The following is a 22,826-nucleotide window of genomic DNA, read 5'->3' on the forward strand; positions in this document are numbered from 1 at the left end:
CACATGATTATTATGATCATAAAGTACTGTCAAATGAGAGTCTGTGAAATAAAACCCCAAACTCAGAAGCCATACTTAATGCTTCTTGATTTATCTGTTTATCTCGCATCCTATCACCCAATTTATATTAAAAGTTTTAGAACGTAGTGTCTTCCAGTAGAAATATACATTAAAGAGTACATGGGCTTTGCATGAAAAGCAACTCGGTTCCAACAAACATTGACCCCGCTTCCCCATCTTTTAAAATTTAGGCCAGTGACTTACAGGAGAGTACTCACACATGTAAACACAAGCATATGTCTAAGTGGTCTCAATACTGGATCCTTCATAGTCATCAGAGCTACAATATGTCACAAAATACATTTGCTTTCATAGTGAATCTGTAAGCAACAAGGCTATAGGTGTAATTCTCCACTCTCATTAAATGTGGAGTGAAATCCTGTAGTAAAGTCAACAGCAAACCTCCCATGGCTTCATTGAAGCCAGGGTTTCATCTTCATTTGGCTCTCCTTCATGGGGTATATACAGAAGTCCCAGATAGTTACTCTTATTCATTATTTTAGTGGCATCTGTGTGCTCATCTAGTCACAGCAAAAGCAAATATTTAGGGAAAACTTTTGCACCAGACTTAATCCATGGGTGAAATTCTGACCCCTATGAAATCAATGGAAATTTTGCCTTTGACTTCGAAAAGGCTAAGATTTCTTCTGAGTTATTTCAAGTCACTGCTTTTAGTTAGGGAAGTTCTACCATCAGGGTAAGCATTCTAACTATCAGCTATCTAGATAAGCCTTTGATTGGTCATTTGCCTACGTGATTATTGTTGACAGTGGCATTATAAGCGAGGCACCATGCAGAATTATAAAGCCAAAGTCAGAGAACATAGCTGGCACTCCAATAACCGCAGTTTCTGAAACATTATCGCAAGCAGTTAGCCAGGATTCCCACACTAGATATTCCAGATCCGCAAATGAATTGACATCCTAACCATCAGCAACCAAAAATCCAGCCCTGGATTTGCCAAGGCCCCTTGGGAGCATGTTGAATCCGGATAGAGGTAATAGTTAAAATGAACTCTTCACCCGTTGTGGCTTTCTGAGGCAGGCACCCACTGAATATGAGCTGCTCCTCCACCACTATTCAGCTTTCATGGGCTCTTTTAATGTGAAAAGCTGCAGATCATTTGTGGTGAATAAAGCCCTAACGGATTACTCATTGTTAATTAAATAACCTGATTCTGTCCACTGAAGCTAATGCATTAAAGTATTTAATGTTTGTTTGGTAAACTGCTTTACTAAATGCTCCTTTGACTTTTATTGGTAATAAACATTAAGCATTTATGGCCTGTGAAAGCAGCTTCACATCTAGCTTATGCTGTTACTATTTACAGTTTGTTAATGAAATACTATTAACTTGCTCCAAACTGCAAGTTGTTTTTGTTCTACTCTTTAACTTTTATTATATAGTATATAGAATAAGCCAATGAAAATCACATGAGATATATAAGCACCAATGGCCCCAGTTATAAACCGAATATTAATATTGTAAACTCAAAACATGAGGAGTTCAGAAATCACCAAGAAGTGAAATCACAAAGAGCAGTTCTGCATGGAACTGCTTTTCCTTTACTTCAACCTCTGGTCACATCTACATTGAGCTAAAGTTCCCATTGCCCAATCCATCTTTCCTCTGGCTGTCTGCTTTAGACCAGTCTATATGCAAAACAAAGCCATCAACCCATCTGCCACTTCCCCTCCAGTCTTGGTGTGAACTGAATTTGAAATATAAGACTCTGGCTTAGTGATTTTTGGCATACATCTCCCAACTCCTTCTGTCAAGATCTTGTAAAACCCACAGCTCCCTTTGCCATTACCAGCCAAAAAATTACCTATTGGGAAATAATCAATGTTTAGCTGGGTTTTTTTTCCTCACAGAAGTGGATGTGCACCTTGTTATGCACAGTAAAACGATAATGCAGGGAGATGCTCATGAAACTTAAAAAGCCTGGCACAGTGCGAGTGAATGGAACCGATAGAGACAGGGGTTTCTTCCATTCAGTGCAGTGCTCATTCCCCATTCAAGTCCTTCCATGACATCATGATTGGTAATGAGGGTGCTAAGCAGCCTCATAAATGGGCCTCTGCATCCTTTACGTCCTCCAAAAGGGAGTTTCTATGTCTCAATGTGTCTCAATGCAGAATGCATTACTAACAAGCCAACCAAGGAATTCTGGCATCCATAGTTGCACTGACCCAATGGCTTCAATGCGCCATACAAAATGATACCTCTGTTCATAGGGCCATAGGAAAGCAGGGCTGGAAGGGACATCATAGGGTCATCTAGTCCAGCCCCCTGCTCCCGGCAGGATCATCCCTGACTAAACCATCCCAGCCAAGTGTCTGTCTAACCTGGTTTTGAAAGTCTCCAAGGATGCAGATTCCACAGGTTTCCTAGGTAGCTTGTTCCGATGCCTGACCACCCTCATAATCAGAAAGTTCTTCCTAATCTCTAGCCTAATTTTTCCCTGCTGCAGCTTGAGTCCATCGTTCCTATTCCTGTCCCCCACAGCCACAGAGAAAGCCCATCTCCATCTTCTCTATAGTTACCCTGCAGGTATTTGAAAACTGTTACCAAATCCCTCCTTAATCTTCTCTTCGCCAGGCTAAATAACCCTAGTTCTTTCAGCCTTTCCTCATAACTCGTGTCTCCTGGGCCCCTGATCACTTTTGTTGATCTCTGCTGGGGTCTTTCCAAACTGTCTACGTCCTTTTTGAAGTGTGGGGCCCAAAAATAGACACGTTATGCCAGGTGAGCCCTACTGAATACAGCAGAAGAACCAATTCCCTTGATCTGCAAGTGATGCTCCTACTAATACAATCCATTGTATTGGCTTTCTGAAGCAAAAGCACACTCTTGGCTCATTTTCAGTTTATAGTCTACCATAACTCCCTGGTCCTTCTCTGTAGTACTGCAACCTGAAAACCTGAAGGCACCTAACTCTTTAAGTAGTCCCTAACCTGTTCTGCCATTACTCTAGGCTGTCCCTTCCCTATCTCTGCTGCCAACTCTTGGTAGGAGCCAGGAAAAGGATGAGTGGATCCTTTTTCCCTCGGCTCTGGCTTAGTGGTTGAGTGGATTGCACATCTCCTGGTGGTTCTCCTCCTTTTCTCTTCTTCAACACTTCCACAACAATGTGGAGGCACCCCACATATACCATGCTGCTTCTTCCTATATTGACATAAAACCAAGGATTTTGTACTAGACATATATTCATGGATCAAACTCCTTCCTTGCTTCAGATCTCTACAGATTTCCCTGCATTTTGCAGAGAGTGGTGAGAACCTGCCTGCTCTTAAGAAGGTTCTGTCCCCCGCGTGGCCTGCTAACCGGCTGTGTCCATTGACATAAAAATGTGGCACTCCCACAGTACTATAGCCACTGGGCATTACATCAGGGTGTGGTCCAGTCTTTACCACTCAGCAGATTTACTGATCTGTGACTCTTCCCTTTATATCCCATGAGCTAATAGTAGTAACTGGAAAGTGTTCCAAGCCAATGTCAGGAAAGTGTAATTGGCTGGCTGGATGGGGCTTTTTTTTTTCCTTACTATTTTTTAAATCTTTGTGTTAGAAGATTTTTATCATTAGTTCTTCTTTTACAATGCATAAACATTAAATGCATTGTTGAGGGTATTTGATTTTTCAAACAAATCGTACTATTTAAAAACAGGGAAGGGAAAAAAGTCTAGGAAGGAGCAAACTAAGAGGTGGCTAAAAGAAGCTAATCTATTCTTAACCTTGCTTCGTAAGTGACAGCAAAATTAAATGGAGGTAATCATGAATCACAGGAGGATCAGAGCTGGGTAACTAATTGGCCTATTTTCTGTACTGTCAGAATCCTCTCAAGTAATTTTCCTCAATTATAACTGCAAATCAGCAGCTATTTCCTCCTCACAAACTATACATTGCCTGAGGATGAAGTAGGTGTCCCGGGATATTTCCTGATGAATTGCTGGAGACCAATTCCCACTGTAAAATAATTACAGGAAGTTCACAGCTAGGTGTCACAGCAAAAAGCTCTTTACCTATTAGCACAAGGAAAATGAAAACCTTAATTATAGAGAATAGGCTTTACTTCTAATGACAGGTTTTTCTAATAACTGGGGTCTGGTGTGATCAAAACCACCAGGCAAACTTAACAAAATATACCTAGCACTTTCTCTTAGTTATCGTTGTCCTTCTACTTCAACGTGTATGATGGAATAATGTCACTTACCAACTACGGTGATCGCTGTTAAAAAGTCAGCAGCTACTGACAGTTATCACCAGTGAAATCCGAAACACCCCAACATTTCCCCGGGATTAGAGCAGCCAGATACGAGTATGTAGTAACTGTTCCTTGCTACTGATACTTTTTGTTATAATTTTGTAGGCTTGGTTTGCCATTGTATTGATATGTTCTACTGTCTATTACTCATATGCTCCAGGATGTATTGTTATGGAGTACATATTATTTGTCCAGCACCAAAAATTTACAGTATATGAGGAGTGGAGATGATTTCTGCTTATATATATATAGCCCTACCATTTCGGGCAGGTAGAGAAATAGCCAGATAAATACAATTGTTAACCTTTGCCGATAGACAGGAAAGTAGAGAAGCTCATGCATAACCTTTCTGCCTCTGTTGTTTTCATATATTTCAGGACACAAGTAACTCGCTCATTAACGAACAGCTTAGGTTTTTTGAGTGAGAGGCATAGGAGTTCCTTCCACAGTCCTTTTGAACTTGTGAAGGCACACGTGTACATACATCATAAGTTCTTTCATCTTTGCCACTGCCAGGCTCTCCACCAACTGTCCACCTGAAATTTCTGGCCCTAGACAGTAGTCGATGCCACCAAGCTGCCAGAGCACATCAATACCCATGCACTGCTGGGGGTCCTCCACCACCAAGCTGTGCCAACAGGGCAACAAATACACTCTGAGACGGCATCGTGCTGCTTAAGGGACCTTAACAATCAACACAAGGCACTAGAATGTCTATTTGCATCTTATGCCAGCTGCCAGACAGCATCTATAGACTTCTTTTAGTCAAAGAAAAGGCATAACCTTAAGGGATTTTTAAAAAAGGCATCCTGTGGTCAGGGGAGAGCTCTGAATGTAGATGCGCACACGCAAAGTAAAATTCAGTGGGCATATATATCTACATGAGTCACTTTACTGTGCAGCAGACAAATTTGCTGCACAGTAAAGTATCACTGTCTACACTTGCACAGCAATTAGCATGTAGTAGACTAATTTACTGTGCTGCCAGATAGTCCAATCAGACACAAGTGGTATTTGACAGTGCAGCAGATTACTGTGCTTAAACACACATGTAGATAGGAACACTGGGATTAGTTTATTCCGGCTCAAATTGAGCCGGAGTATATTCATTTGTATTAATTGCACGTGTAAATGCTCCCAGGTAGAAAAAGCATATAGCATAGATCACGCTGTATTCTTTTCTCTAAAGAGGCCTTTAGAACGAGTAAGTGGTGCAGTGCAGCCAGGACGAGAAGATCCACCGATCTCTATTCGAAGTACAGAATTTTTTTTCGCAAAATGATTTTCAACACCCCTATGAGCCCTGTGCTACAACAGCAAGGATCTTTGTTCCCTCTCTAACAAGATGGTCCATATTAGGGATTAATGACTTTGCTACAAGGTGGTAGCAATTTTATCCTCTAGCTCAAGCCATAGGGGATTGTGGATTTGGTACTGAAAGTGCCAGGTTCAGACCCCACAAGTAGAAATCATATGAGTATGACATTTCTGCAGCTGCACAAAAGTGGAGAAAGTTGCATTTGAAACAACAAACGGAAAACCTCTTCAATTTCCTGCAACATTTTATACTTTTCAAAACATCTTTAGCAGTTCAGAGAAATTTTAGATGGGCAATTACAGATTGGAGGAAAATAGATAATTGAAAGAACATTACAAAGAGATTGCTAGAGATGGTTTCCAAGGTTTCCAGCCTGGAGCCAAAATCAGCACTGACTCCCAAACTCAGAGAGATGCATTTTTTCATACCAACAGTGAATTTGGCCCCTGATCCTCAAAATAGCTAAGGAAGCCTACAGAATAAGCTGCAGGTATGTTGTGGCTTATATATATAAGGCTTTGAATAGACTTTGAAATCTCAAAGTCTATTCAAAGCCTTAGAGACGTTGAGATATTATTAGCTGTTTAAATAATGCAGGTGGTCTACAGAGTTTTCTGAAGAAATTACTTGAAGTCTTTTTAAAGGCCTGTTGATAACCCGATACACAGTTCTTTAACATTTAAAAAATCATTTTCTTGCTTAATCGTCTACTAATATCTCATTTAGAGGGCTTTAAAAAAAACTCAGTTGTACTCTTCAAAATAACACAAAAATATGACTCAAAATTCCCCGTAGCTTTCACAAGTTAGAAGAACAGAGTCTCTCAGGGCTGAACTGCTAGGCTCAAACACTGTATCCATAAAGTCTGAAGTACTGTGGGTTCATTAAAGGTGATGAAAATAGATACTAAATGCAGTGAATTATTTGTGTTTAGATAACTTTTTTCTTTGGATAACCTTACTGCTGTCATGTCTTTTATAGTACAAAAATGGGCATCTTTCCCAGGTTATCCTGCTCAAAGAACAGAAGCAGGATGAAAAGTGCACACAGTGTTTTTCTCTTATTTTTTTTTCTCTTTGAGAAACTGAATCTGTTGAACTGTGGTTAAGAGAGAAAGAAACATTTGAAGGGGAAGGTAGAACTGGAATGAAGGATGCTTAGAGAGAACGTTATTTGCTTATTCTTTTCTGGCCTTCAGTTTTATTGCATATTGGAGATGAGCCATTGTGGCTCCAAGACAGCAGTTTAAATTCATCTCTTAAACACAGGACACATCATCCCCTCTTCTTCCTTGCCTGTAGGGAATTTCAGATATGCACAAAGAAGGGAAACAAAAGCATAATGCTATTGACTTCAGTACCGTTGTATGGGTAAAACACAGCAAAATTTGGCTCAAAACATCCAGCCAAATGTGAAGCATATCAAACAGACTCCCCGAGGGAAAGCAGACGAAGATTTGCATGCACTCAACAAAGAGTTGCCATAAGGTTAAGTTATGTTAATTTTACCTAAGCACTACCTGGTGGGGAAGAGCTACAGCCATGACGAGGTAAATTTCTGATCATAGGCACAAAAGATCCGGTCAGAATTCATCAGGGAACCCTGGGAACTTCACACCGAGAGGGTCCTGTGCAGTGCTCCAGTAAGCCTTCAGGGGATACCAGGCTGCCCTTTAAGCCAAGATTTCCTGCTAGATCAGGGTGGGCAATTATTTTGGGCGGAGGGCCACTTACTGAGTTTTGGCAAGCCATCAAGACCCACATGACAGGCAGCCCAGGGCAGATGAACATTAATTTTCTAAATTTTTAGGGGCCCCGCGAGCCAGATAGAATGGCCTGGCGGGCTGCATCTGGTCTGTGGGCTGCACTTTGCCCACCCCTGTGCTAGATGCACTTTCCAGAGTCCCCAGCTAGCACGTCCTGGTGCACTCGGTCACCGTTCTACCTGGCTAGTCACCCATTCAGGAGGACTAGATGGGAAAGCTCCTAAAGGAACAGGCATGCCAGACAAGGCATTTAAGAGTCCGTACCGCCTGGGAAAGTGCAATAGACAGCACAGCAAGTGCAGACTTCATTGATATCCCACACCTTAAATGAAGGCCAGTTAGGACACATTTCACTAGAACATTGACCATACAAATCAGAAATCAGACATTCAGCAATAGTAGGAGAGTATTTGCTTCTACTACATAATCCCTTTTCCCTTGTCCCATGATTTAAATACTAAGCTACAAGACCTAAACATACGTATAATTAAAAAAAACCTATTTTAATTGGCAGCTCCCTCAGCCTTAGTGGTGTTTACAGTTCCTCGGACTATGCTACTGCATCATATTTATTCACCGTTATTATTTATTCTCCCATTTATTAAAATGCAGCTATTAATCAACTGCCGCGAGTATTTCAAATCAACATCAACACACCAGCTTCTCTGATATTAACTAATGCAAATAAACTACCTTCTCTACCACATAATCCCACAATCGACGCTCTTGGAAAACCCGGACCAAAAGATAATCTCTACCTTTACACAATGCTGATTTATTCTCATCAGTTTAAAACATAATGTGAGGTAAGTGATTGAGAGCCACATGAGATGAAGATGTGCTTATTTAACTCACTGTTCAGAATATATTATATGCTCTCCTACAAATGGCTGAGCTACAGGCAAAATTAGACTATAATAGCTATGCAGTAAGGGAGACCCCTCAAGTAGTAAAGGCTTAGATACTGGAGGCATTGGATTCAGTTCTCAGTAATGATCCATGAACTTGATTCAGATACTTCTTTGAGAAGAATGACTGGAGAACTACATAGAACAGAATCCAAACCAACAAGCACTTACTATATTCCAGATTTCAGAGACAATTTTATCCCCTTCTCCGCGAAGGTGAAGAGCAGAGGGTATATTAAGTTGTTATAGTAATACCTAGCTACATTTTTTCCACTGTATCTATTGCAGCAGGATTCAAGAGTCTACTTGGCTGTGATTACTAAGACTTCGTTACTGTTCCAAATACTCCAGAGCAACCTACTGCCCACAGGCCAGATTCAATGTGGTGCGCCAACAGGCTGTACCTTCTTAAATGGATACATTTAAGATGCGTTTGGATGCTTATCTTGCTGGGGTCTTCTGAGCCCAGCTGACTTCCTGGCCCTTGGGAAATGGGTTGAACCAAATCATCTCGCAAGGCCCTTCCCAGCCCTAATGTCTATGAAATCTCTGAAACCTTGGGTGGGTCATTCTAGCATGCAGCTGGAAAAGGTTGCCTCCACCTCTTCAAGAGCATGCCTTAGCTCCTGCTGAAGTAAGTTTTCTAAATAATCAAAACTTAGTTTCAACCGCCAAATTAAACAAGGAGAAAAATATATTTGGTGATGTGTCCCAGCTTCCTAGTCCTTTCCTTCCACAGGAAAGAGTTCATTTCTCTACCAAGGGTCAGACTGAGGCCTTTACAGCACTCAGATCCCATTTGCGCAGCATTTAAGTGGGATTTCAATGGTAGACCGTTATAGATCCTGGCCTATTGTACAGAAGGCATTTTTATCGCCATATGCATACAGCTTATGCTAGTCCATTGGAGCACTTAAGTTCCAGCAGCACAACATCAAGGCCTGATACTACAGGATACCAAACATCTTTGAGAGAGACGATATGTACCCTCGAATCCCATTGATCACAGCAGATGAAATGAGAGTTTAGGGCTTCAATTGACACTGAGGGCAATGGTTACTTCTTAGAAAACAGTTTTACACAGATCCTGGTGTATATTTCTGGCTTTAAATGATACCTTTAATGGTCTACCAACTAATCCTTAAAAAGACCCCTGCTCTGGTTACCCTACGCAATTGTCTTGACTGTTTCCTGAGTGGAATTTAAAAGTTCTTTCACACTTCCATTAAAATAAAATACTATTGAACAGATTTCATATAGCTTGATACCCTTTCCCCAATGCAGCTGCCAAATGATTAGACATTTGAAAAATTCTACAAAGTTTCCAGGCGGTTTTCTTTTGGAAGAACCAGAATATCTGTTAAAGCATTTAGCAATTTTTTAAAAAATTCCTTGTTAGTTCTCCACCTCAGACTTTAAAAAATGTGCAAAATATTCCTCTGAAACAATGAAATGGATATTCTATACTTGGTGTCAAGTCAAGGATACACTATCCACGTGCGTAATGATAGCTATATACAGTAGTGATTCAATTAAAAAAAATCTATAAATGGCATCACCTTGCATTACACTTTTGACTTGAGGTGAACATGAAGCAGACTTGACATTCATATCTATTCAGGTCAGACAGTTTTAACTCTACATGGTCCAATTCCATCTCTCCCTCAGGAAAGGCTGTTCAGTCTTAATGAATGCATGCGCCTGCTTTATGTCTTTCCAAAGCCAAGAGAGGTTCAGTTTGAGCTTGGCTAATATCCAAGCTCACACTGTACAGAAACACAAAATGACTGTGAATACATTAATCAAAAATGTAGAGCATTTCCAGGTTAAGAAAAGGGACAGGGATCAGCACTTAAAGGAAAAAGATTTGATTCTTCTGCTGCTTTCCCCAAATCTACCCAAAAGCAGCTCCACCATTTTCAGTAGTAATATGGATTGACACTGCTCTGAGAAGAAAATGTGGCTATGCTTTCACTGACAAATAGGGGCACCCTATAGATTTCATAGACATTAGGGCTGGAAGGGACCTCAGAAGATCATCAAGTCCAGGCCCCCGCCCAAAGGGCAGGAAATCAGCTGGGGTCATAGGATCCCAGCAAGATAAGCATCCAAATTTCTCTTGAAGGTGTTCAACGTAGGTGCATGAACCACCTCCGATGGCAGGCTGTTCCAGACCTTGGGGGCTCGGACAATAAAGAAGTTCTTTCTTATGTCCAGCCTGAAGTGGTCTTGTAGTAGTTTATGCCTGTTCGACCTCATCATCCTTTGGGGCGCTCTGGTGAACAAACGTTCCCCCAGATCCTGGTGGTCACCCCTGATAAACTTATAGGTGGCCATTAGATCACCCCTGAGCCTGCGCTTTTCCAGGCTAAAGAGCCCCATGGCTCTCAGCCCGTCGTTGTAAGGTCTGTTTTCCTGACCTCTGATCACACGCGGGGGCTCTTCTCTGGACTCTCTCAAGCTTCTCCACATCCTTTTTGAATTGTGGTGCCCAAAACTGGATGCAATACAAATAGGGTCACCCTATAGCACATGCCCTCCATCCATCCATCTGATAAAACTTGTTTGCAATCCTGCTGAACTTCTGGATATGAGGTTCATTCCACTGCCAGTCACATCCTAGGCTTCCCTTTTCTGCACTGTATTTGAAGCATACCTAGGTGTGCAGGCCTCAAATGCAGGAAGTCTTCCAGAAGCAACTGCATATCTCACCGTTCTTCATTTATGACCTTTTAAACTCTACATTTCTCTCTTTACTGTGCATCACCTAGAAGGAGAGACAAGCAGCCCACAGAACAGTTCCTGCAAGTACTCCACTCCATTAACAAGATGCAAAATATGGATAATTTCAACGTAGGCTACAAGGTATAAAATGCAGGGGGGTGATTCATGACTCACACAGCTAGACATACTGTGAAATGCTCAGTGTACAGATCTCTCAAATTTCCTGAATATCTTCAAGTGCTAGAGTCCTAACACAAGTGAGCATTTACTAGCAATAATGGTCCCTTTGACTTAAGAGATGACTAAGGGTTTCACAATATAGCTTGAAAGTCAGATTTGAAAACTAGTGATGGACAAACCATTTTAAGCAAAGTAAGAAGCAACACTCTTCAGCCAACTTAAATCCAAATTGCTTTTGATGTTCTCTTTATCTACTTGTTTCAAGGACTGTGGACACGTCTACATGAGACACTAAATACGCAGTAGTCTAATTCTACTGCACATTAGCACAGCAGGCACAAACATGCTAATGCACTAATGCACAGTAGAATTAAATCGACAGCACATTAGTCACAAAAAAAGATGCATTGGCACTACTGTGCAGTAGCACCAATTATGGCACATTAAGTTAGCACCTGTTATTACAGAGTATTTTTACACATGTAAGCACCACAGCACTGGGCGTTTTGAGCAGTGCCCAGCACTGCATCACTTACAGTTGCATAAGCAGCAAAATGCACATCGTGGCACAGAAAATGGTGGTGACATGCTTTTGAACTAAAACACACAGAAAGTCACCATTTTCTGCATGCTGATGCACATTTTGTCACTTATACAACTGCAAGCAACACCGAGCCATGTGCATCAGCTTGCATGAAGAGTGATTAATCGAGTCTGCTCCGATATGCCGAATCTCTGGCGCGTCTGGACACAAAAATGTACGTGTATAAATGCCCACAGGTGCTAAACTTTAATGTGCTGTTATTACAATGCATTGATGAACATGTAGACGTGCCCTGTGTTGACCATTTTTCTGCTGCTTTCAGAAACGGAAATGAAATAGAAAGTGGCCATACTGCTGGCAAGTTGCAAACTGACCAAAACCAAGAGCTTAGGAATTTTCCAAGACAATTGTAAATCTGATTCCATTAAACTATGGAGAAGCATCCAGGTATCTCAAGCCTTACCTTAGCGTTTGAATCATCTGATATTCTCCTATTTTTAAGAACATCATGATAGAAACAAAAATGATAAGCAAAATGGAAAACATTCTGGGGGTACAAAACATTTTCCGGGCAGGTTCTGCACACTTTTCAAGAGATGCAGTAGCTGTGATCTCTGGGAATTCAAGGAGGCATTATAGCAATAGAGCATCTTGGAGCTTTTTACGAGTTGATGTTACTCCACAACACTCCTAATACAGAGCTGGGACTTAATGCCAACAGTATAGGTCTTTAGCTGTAGTGAAAAAAGGAGGATTTGTCATTAGATCAGGCCCTGAAGCAAAATCAAGATTCCCCTGAGCTCCACATATTCCAGGAAAGTTTAGACCTGGACTGGAAATTTGCTGTTTCAAGCCTATCTCCCATTTAATCTCTCTGCAGGAATATTTGAGGCAGTATTTCTTTTTGAATACTCTAATGAGCTCTTTGATTTTATTAGGTTTTCATATTGATTTATCTAATGATTTATATATTGCCCATAGTCTTACTGATTAGGCATTGTTTTACAGAAGTTAAACCATAAATTACAAAGGCAGCCCACAATGAGTTACATAAAATGACCACGGCTGCCTCCAAGGAAATGTTAATTGCCCAGTTGTGGGAACAAAGTAACCCAAGAAGAAATAATGCAGCAAAAAAAAAAAAAAAAAAAAATTAAACCATTTAGGTTGCTTTGCATTATGGATTGAAAACCAACAAACTGAGACCTTAGCAGAAGGGGAAAAAGGTACATTTCAAGGGTGGTGCATTAGTACATGCTTTTTAATAATACACATATATTATTGACACATGTAGCCCTTTGTTTATGAAGTAATGTCTTGCCATTGCTTTCTTATGTAAATATTAAGAAACGTAGAGCATATGGGACAAACACAGAATTGTTGGATGATCCACGGTGACTTCTATCAGTCCCTTACTTCTGTTTTATACAAGGATTTGAGTTTGCAGTGCTCTCAATCCCACAGAGATGCTGAGCATAATACTGCTTCCAAATTCAAGCCCCTCATATTCTGGGAGATTTCATGAAATAATACACTTTCACTTCAGCAGAGGTGTTACAGAGACCATGTTTTAATATGCAACCCCACACAATGAGACCAAAGACTGAATATGAATTATACTGAGATCATAATAAGAATACCTACATGCTATGGACACAAGTATCAGCAAATGTAAAACAACAGTAATAATTGTTGGTTTGAGGGCCAACTGATATTATATGCCCTTTTACAGTGACAAACCCAAATTATGCAGAACCAAAGGACATTTAACTGGACTCCTCTCACCCGTTTCTTAATACCTCCCCACTTCCCATTTTTTTCTGCATTACTACACTTGAACCACCCTCCTTTTATTACTTTGTAAACCAAAACTGTTGGTTGCATTTCATATTGTTGGAGATACAGTACCCAGCGGAGATATTTTATAAATGTAAACATTATTAAGTCAAAGGGAGAGGGATTTTATGAACTAGAACTGTAAACTTGCTGGAGAAACATCCCATAGGAATGCTGCCCAAAAAAGAATAAGGAATATTAATCTGATAACAGAAACTATGGGTTGCTTGGTATTGCAGCAGCAGCAGCGTTTTAAAAACATGCAGTTAAAATCTTGGCTCCTCTGAAGTCAATGCCAAAACTCTTCCAGACTCCAGTGAGACCAGGATTTCACCAATGGCTAACCTACAGCATAAAGCTGCAATGTTGATCATACACGGCTGTCTCCCAGAAAAGGAACCGGGTGAAGCCAAAAGATAACTCTAAAGTGTGTGGATCCCAGATATACCAAAAGATGTGTCAGGGAAAAATATGTAGTGAATTATTTTTCAAATATCTTTAGGAAAACTTTCCAAATAAAAGGTGCAAGGCTGATCCTTGGTTAACAGAGGTATGGCGTGGTGCTAGCACTGAGCCCTCGTTTGTCTTGTGAATATTTATGGCTGAGATGATTTGCATTTCATTTAGAGGAGTCCATGTATATCATCAGCAAAAGACCCGTCAGCTGGCATTCATCTCAGCCATCGTTCTTGAGAAGAATATCCTGAAAAATTCCGGATTCCAGACATGTTTGGGAGAACAGTGATGTGCCACTCATAGGAAGCAGGGCTGCTTTGTGAGTTACAGATTAAAAGCAACAGCCTTCCCATTATGAACATGTCCTCCCATTGACAACTTTGCCGCCTTTGCCCTTGTTCAGTTGAAAAATAACACTGAAATCTCACCTCTTATCAGGGCCAATTTGTAAAAATATAAACGTATGCCGATCGAAGACTTTGTTAGTCTGATGTGCTAATAAACAGAGAATGGAACGGACAGTGAGGGGACCAACCTGAAATGGCTGTTCGCCTCCTCTGCCTACTGCCATCTCCATTAAGACCAGCACATACTCTAAATTACAACCCAAAGGGATAATTAAACTATTGCTACTTTCAGATTCCCAGCAGAAAAAGACTGTTATGTAACATTTCCAGCTTCTTCTGCTGCAGAACAACAATAGCCCCATGGGAAATTGTGTAATACTACAACACTGAACCCAAGGGAAGGACTGCTTGCGTATTTTCTGAAATTAGTACCATGATCTGGCTTCTTCCATTACTATTTTCCAATATCAAAGCTGTCTACATTTCAGCATTTATTCAGGAAGCATTTCCATTTCAATTAAGCTGAGGAGGTTTTTTACCGAGTGATTGGTAAATCCAAATATGGGAGATGAATGATTGACGCTCCTCCAGCTAGGGTTAGACGCTATACTTTCAGAAAATGGTGCCTACTTGTATTGATGCAGCTTCTGCTGAGTGGCCTGTAATGTCATTTCAAGAGGAGAAGCTAAAAGTTAGTAAAGAGGGATTCGTTGAAAAAACATTCCCCTGGCACCATAACACTGCCTAATAGCACTGGATTTCTAGACTAACAGATGACTATGCAAAAGGATGGGCAAACAGAATAGCTTAAAGTACTGGCATGTGAATGAATGTGCTTTTGTTTAGTTAAAGAAAGAAAACTTACAGATTGCTTCTGTCCTGTTTTTCTTGTAATGGAATTACCTCTTTTATTTTCACATCTAAAATGACTTGAATGCAAGTTCATTTTCCCATTCGTTTATTTTTAATTATATATTTAGAAGGAGACTCAAATGTCTCAGTTCATCTCAGAGCTGAAAGATTGACAGCATTGGAAAGGTTCTTCTTTTTAAAGAGCTCACAACAGATAACTTAGCACAGCATGCATAACATGTGCAGAAATAGTGCGGGGTCTCCCAGGAGTACCTCAACCCCGAATGAGGGTTAGGCCCATCTCTAGAGCTAAGCGTACTTGCCAGACTGAGCCAATACTTGGCTTATTTACAGAGGTAAACGGTGCTGTCAATAGATGCCATGGTGATTGTGGATGCTGAAAACTATGTTGCGTGTGCATCAATGCAAGCAATACACAGAAGGCATAACCAAACAAAGGCTAACAATATCTGGTTATTATAATATCGACCAACACTGGATTCAAACAAATAACAGAGATGAAATGCTAAGCATCCCATTATTACCAGTTTCCTAGGCTATCCACTACTCATGCAGTCAAATGTCTTCATTTATTAAAATTGATTAAAGGAAAATGTTTCAATCTCCTCAATTTATCAACGCTTTAGTTCAATACGAGTTAAAAAGGAAGTAGCTATTGAAACTGAGCAACACCAGAGGATGAAGTGCTGGCTCACTAGTCTACTCTGAAGGGTAGAAGAAAAGAATGGATTTTTTTTTTTTTTTTTTAACTCTTAGAGCTCCCGTCGTATTTTCTTTTTTGATCAATTTATCTGGTATAACTATAGACTTATTACACATGAGACATACTAAAAACACCAGCAATGCCCCCTCTGCTGAAAACTAGCCATCAATCTTAAACACAGGAAAACATACGTAGGTTGTAATAACATTTTCATGCTTGAAATTTACCCAGATGGCCTTAATTTGTGGAAAGCAAATGCATATAATACCATTCCCTGTACTCCTACTTGAAGCTGTATCCAAAGAAGTAATCCAGTTGTAAGGTAGATTTTTAATAGTGCTCTGCATAATCTTTAGAACCAGAAATGAGTCTAACATTTAAATTAAACAACACATTGAAATGGCGAATTGTTATTACCCCATAATTAAACAGAGTAACTACAATTTTTATTATTAGCTGAATAAGAATACACATAGTGCTTGCTACATATTATTAAGCAGATCAATGACCAATTTTTAGGGTGATAAGTATCTGCCAATCCCTTGGATTTAATGGAACTTGGGGATGTCCAGATTCTCAAAAAAATACTTTAAATATTTTTATTTACGTCAGTAAGCAACTACTCATTGGATAAGTTGTTAACCACCATCCCTACCATAAGATTGGACCCTCTAGACTAGTGAAGGTCAATCTTTGTGCAGGTGTGCCACTAGTTAGCCCCATATCCTCCCCAAGTGCTGCTCCAATCCTCTTCCTTATCCTGATCTGCTGCTCTGCTTTCTATTCCCTACTCCATGCTCCCTGCCTAATCTCTTGCTCTGCTTTTTGGCTAATTTTCACTTTTCTTACTGGTAGTGGGCAATACTATAATAGCCAAATTCTGACAAGCTTCTTTGGAGCATGTGTGAACCAAGTCTTTTTAGAGATCAAAATTAAGCAATTTTCTATAGGGATAGTGAAAGGTATGTTTTTGTCATGCCTGCCAAATTTTAATTCCCTATCCCAAAATGTGCATGAAGCTAGAACTTATCAATGAAATAGTTATTTAACATAGGCAATAGTTATTTTCCCCTGACTATAGGGTCAGCAATGGTTGAACCATTTTATCTGTAATTCTCCCTTCTCTTCTGGGAGAATTTCTTTTCTCCCCCAAGAAACAAATAATAAAAAATACCATGGCAAATGCCTCCAGAAAACATTCAGCAGGTGAATGTCAGCCAAACACCAGCAAAATAATTTGGAGAGATTTTAAGCAACAAAAACCAGATTAGGCATTGGACAGCTTTAACTACAAATGCAGTTATCTGTACTGTCTATTATTTTCTCTTAAATTTTACAGTTCTGGATACTTAAAAAATACCTAGGATCTTAAATATCTTGATTTTCTCTTAGGAGCCAGTTGGATGCATTCCTATATCTCCCATTGATTTTAATGAGGGGTATATGTACATGTTTCAAACAGAATAGTGCATCAAAGCTCCTGTTGTTCAGAGAATATCTGGCATGCCAGCCAATCAGGAAACCCATTTTGCTCTACCGAGTACTACACTTAGCATGCACAGGCCCAGGACTTTAGGCACTTAAAGGCTTCACTTGAAATAGGAAAAGAGGTTTAATATGCAAGGTGCCATTCAACAAAAGAACATGCACTAAGGAACCTTATTACTATGTACAGTTGTACCAACAATAACATTTTTTCCCTGATTTAAACATAACCAAGAGAAATATTCAGGTTGAAACACTACCCACTATACCTAATGGAAGTAAAAAAATATCTAAATAAATGAATAGCAGACAGAGGTTGATAATGCTACCATGCTAATTCAATATGTATGTATAAACAATCAAATAATCGTGAACAGAGAAATAACATGCATAAAACAGATGTGCCACAACTATAATGATATGTTGACAGGATGTCAACAGTGAAGTGTTTACAGTTCATATAATTCACTTACCCAAATATCCTTTAGTTGTGAGCTTGTCAACTGACCAGAAAATCCCCTGTCCTGCAATTGGCATACCTCCTCAGGACCACTTCTTATTTGCCTTGCCATTTACACTGACTGAATTTCATTTTTTCACAAATTACAACTAAGGGTGTGAACATGCGTTCCCAGGCCCAGCTCAGGTTTAGGCGGCTTAGTTTAAGCTGCCTAAATCTGAGCCAGGAGCAGCATAAGCAAGCATTTGCTGCTTTCCAGGAGAGATAAGGGCAGCCAGAGCATAAGCAATGTGTGTGAAGGATGGGGGACATGTGCCCCCCCACACCAGATTTCTGCACTGATGGCAGAGCATGAGGCTGCAGCCCAGCTGGAGCCAGTACCCAACAGCAGCAGGGGCAATGGTGTTGAATTACCCGCCCCACCCCTCACACTGTTAACACTTATGCATTTTCTATGAGCCAGAATTAAGTCAGCTGGGATGGGGGGGAAGGGGAAGTTGACAGGTCTATGGGAAAAATAATCCTAGGAAGGGGGTGGAGAATTGTCCAGTCTGGGTCACAAAAGTAAGAACAGCGTGGTTCCAGGCTATGGTGAGTGGCTGGGCTTGGCCAGTCCCAGGGCCATGCTGTGAACACTTGCAGGTTTTCAGTGTTGTAGATTGGGTTAAGCCTGTATTGATCTAAAGGTGAACTAATTTTAGATTGGATGCACCATTTTTAGAGCAACTTAAGGCCTGTGAATGCCTCCATGCCTGGCCACTTAAGATTGCCTTAACCTCGTTAAGGAGATCTAAATGTAACGTCTCTCTGCACACAAATGTACGTTTTTATACAAGTAAGTCTTTTTTAGAAACTTTTGTGCCTGTTTGCTGCAAGATATTTTAGAGGAAATTTCTTTAATGACATAATGAAATTTTGTTTTCTTGCAAAGCAAAACTTATTCTGTATGGAAGTTTAAGTTATTCAGTGTACAGTTGAGTGAATGATGGATATTTTAGCTTAATGACCAATCAGGAAAAAAAATAAAAAAAATCAGGTCAACCCATATTTACTATTTCTTGAAAAAAGACTTCTCTCCAGATTTATTTCTGTTTGTTTACTATAATGAGTCAGGCAATATAAATGTATGAATGGAACCAATCCCACCCATGTATATCAATGTCTTGAAAGAAGAGCTGTGAAAAAAAATTACCAAATATCTGTAAGCTAAAAATCTTTTTTAAAATTAGAAAATTGGAAAACAGTTTGTAAAAGTCAGTGTTTGTTCACAAGCAATTTGCAAGAAGGGGGAAAAAAATCCTGAAATTCTTCTCCTGACCCTAAGGAAATTAACTAACAAACTAACAGATTCCATACTTTGCTTTAACATTATTCTACAAAGCCTCTACTATATCAGTTTAATTTTACCACTACTTCTGATCATTGGAAATAAGCCAGAGACGCTAATTTTTTCCCTATTTTTTCCTAGCGTGTCAATTTTGAGCTTATTGTGTTTGGCTAGGAACTTTGCTATTAGCTTCAGTAGGAGTAGAATCAGACCCTCGACTATAATAAATAGGAATAATTACAGAGCACTTATACCTAAAGTGCTTTACAACATTAACTAATTAATCTTCCTAACACCTACGTGAAGCATTATATCTGTTTCAGAGTTTGGAGAAAAGGGAGAACTCTACTGACTTCAATAGCACTGTGCTTGCAGGTTTATACCACTTAACAGAGTAGCCCAGATCACTTAAATCGTTTACCCAAGGTGACACAGGCTCAGTGAATTTAGAAATTATTCTGGTTCACAGTACTTTCTTCAACCCTACCCCTTCTTAAATTAGGGAAAATCCTGAGTCTATTAATGTCAGGGAATTTGGTAGTCAACTGCCAAGGGGGTCAAGATATCACCGATAGGGTTTATGGAAAAGGGTATTAAGGACTTACGAACTAAAATTTAAAAGAAAATATGTAGGTTTGGGTGATCAAAATGGATCTCATCCTCTCTCTCATAAATATCACAAGAGTATTTTCTTTGTAATGAAATATGTTCTTTCTTTTTTATTACTGGAGTTACAGACCAACTTCCACACAAGAATTTAATGAAGTTCTGTCAAATCATGAAAAAGAACAATTGATAAAACAATAAAACAATCACACTTTTGTAATAATTATTTCGTAACTTGGATTAAAACATTTTTCTATTATCCTAACTAAGATTAGGCTATTATCCTTATTTGCTATTATCCTTATTTGCTGCATTATTAACTGTATGAACAATCTGAGACTCAAAGCATAATGAACCGATGCCAATTAATCCCAAGCCCTTGTAACATTTCAGATTCTGTAGCACAAGGAACTTTCTATATCTTATGTTCAAGACAGGGTGAAGACTAAAAGACAGAATAAACACTTGTAGGTATTAAAACTGTTAACAATTTGACATTTTCAGAAAGACAGGATGGAGAGTTCAATATAAATACATAGCATATTCATTTTTCTGTGGGAAAACAAAGTGGAAACTTCAAACACTTCTTGTCTGTACAAGTTATTTGCATTTACTTATTCAGTAATGAATACAACAGCATGAAACAAAGAGAGACCAAAGAAAATCAAAGAGAGGTCATAAACCAGGAATACGCTATTTGATCCAATGTACAAAAGCAGTGTCAACACTATGTCTTCATTAAGTCTATTTGACCTAACCACTGTCATTATAACCAACTCAGGCATGATTATTACTAACATCTACATTATCCTCAAATCAAGGATTTTTAAGATTACACATTCATCATGAAGTACAGAGGAAACATATATTTGTTACATAAAACAAGGCAGTTAATGAAAAATATAGTGACAGGTCCTGCCCCGTGCTGTGACTGCACTTATCAGCATTCAGGCAAGCCATCTGAAAATTAGCGTATCTACCTGTTCTTATCACCAAATACAACCTTCTCTTATTGATTTTGAAAGGGGACCAAATCATTTCATAATGAGTCAAAATTATTTTTGGAAGCATTTAAGAATGTGCGCACACACACGCAGAAGACACGTACCCAACTTGAACACATTGTTAAAAAACAAACAAACAACACACCCCACCAAAAATAAAATACCTGTTGTTATTTTAAAGACATATTATTCAAGAAAATAAATTGATGATGCTTTGGTGTCAGATCATCCATAGAACTTGCAGAATAAAAATCCATGCATATTCCATGGCTATTGATCGGAACATGCTGGTGAATGAATGGAAGGGATGGATTGAAACAGTAGTCAGCATATCTATTAACACTGGGGGAGAGTGCTATGAGCTTTGCATAGTCAAACTCTCACATGCCAGGCATTTAAGTGAGTCCTAGGCAGATATTATAAAGCTCCCACCACACAACCTGAAATCAGGGCAGATCCTCCTCAGCTCACTGGTAGGATTCAAATAATTCTTTGTAGGGTCTTCTTGCCCCTTTTACATGAGAGGGACAGAGAAAACCTTTCTGGAAAGCCCTGAGGTCTCAACACTTTCCTTCTTTGCACAACATCCATTCGCACAACCCCAGGCTTGTGGCACTTGCTTTTCCAATTCATCCCCAAAATGTGTCCCTTAACCAACTCACCCCTAGCTGCATCCCCCTCCCATTGTCCTCCACACACACACACACACACACACACATATATATATATATATATATAGTATAACTGGGCTGGAAAGTCCCTATCGCTTCCTATACTTCCTTAGATGGGTCCTTTGCATTTGTGCTTTTCTGGTATTCTTTCTCCAAACTGCTTGTCCATATTCCAGGCATGGGCCTCTGCCCTGAGAGCTGTCCACCATTATTCAGACCCCATCTAGTTTCCTATCTAATAAGGCAGATGGGGTGGCACTTCCTATCATTCTTCCCATCATATTTGTTGTTGACGAAAATCAGGAGTAAAAACCCTGCTTCACTCAGCACAACCCGAGCAAGACCCTGAATGAAGGTGAGCGGAGAGTGGGAAAGAAATGCTTTAGGCTAATGGTGCTTGAGTGAATTCCAAGAAAAAGCACTGAAATCTGCAGGGACCAGCAGCCCGTGGAAGTGCTAAAATTAAATGCAGGGTGATTCCCCTTTAAACTTGAAGGAGACATGCATTTAAAATGTGCAGTTAACCCATACTTAGATGATAGATTTGTAACAAATACCTATTATATATGGGAATAACATGTTAGATTTGCACCAAGATCCAATACCAATTGAAGCCAATGGTACTTTTTCCATATATTCCATGAGATCTTGAATTAGGCCTTTGGGAATTAAGTTTATCTGTGCTACTGAGAGAAACATCATAAAGGTGGTCTTTTGCCATGTACAGTGAGGTATCTCTTTTAATTTGACTTTAATAATGAGCTGGCAATAAAGGTGCTAATACTAATTGCTGAGCACTTCTGTGTTAAAACCAATGCTTAACACTGACCACAATAAATGAGTTAGGCTTTTATATAACATTCATACTTAAAATAGTAGTGAATCTTCCTAATGTGTCATTTGACATTTGTTATTACTCGGCTGTGGACTGGCTTTGAATATTTTATGAAATATTTATGGCAGAAGGGGATGTGGGATTCATAAGAGCAAGACACATACAATATGCTGAAGATTAGTGGCAATTACCACTAGGGTAAAATTAGTATAATCAACCATTACTTTCTTATAAAAAAAATACAGACTTAATTGGTGGCAGGTGGATATTTCTTCCATTTTCAAACTGCATTTTGTTAGGGATTCATTTGCATATTTTTCTTAGCTTTCTGAGGATTAAGTAAAGTTCTGTTTAAATGTGAACTTTGGCTAATTAACTCCTGGTAAACAGAGAAACGCTAGGTTCTCTCCAAAGAAACAATTATAAATTTTCTTTTCATCCCCAAATACTTTGTCAAA

Source organism: Crocodylus siamensis, chromosome 8 (genome assembly GCF_052110815.1).
Source record: "Crocodylus siamensis isolate JL-2025a chromosome 8, ASM5211081v1, whole genome shotgun sequence".
NCBI lineage: Eukaryota > Metazoa > Chordata > Crocodylia > Crocodylidae > Crocodylus > Crocodylus siamensis.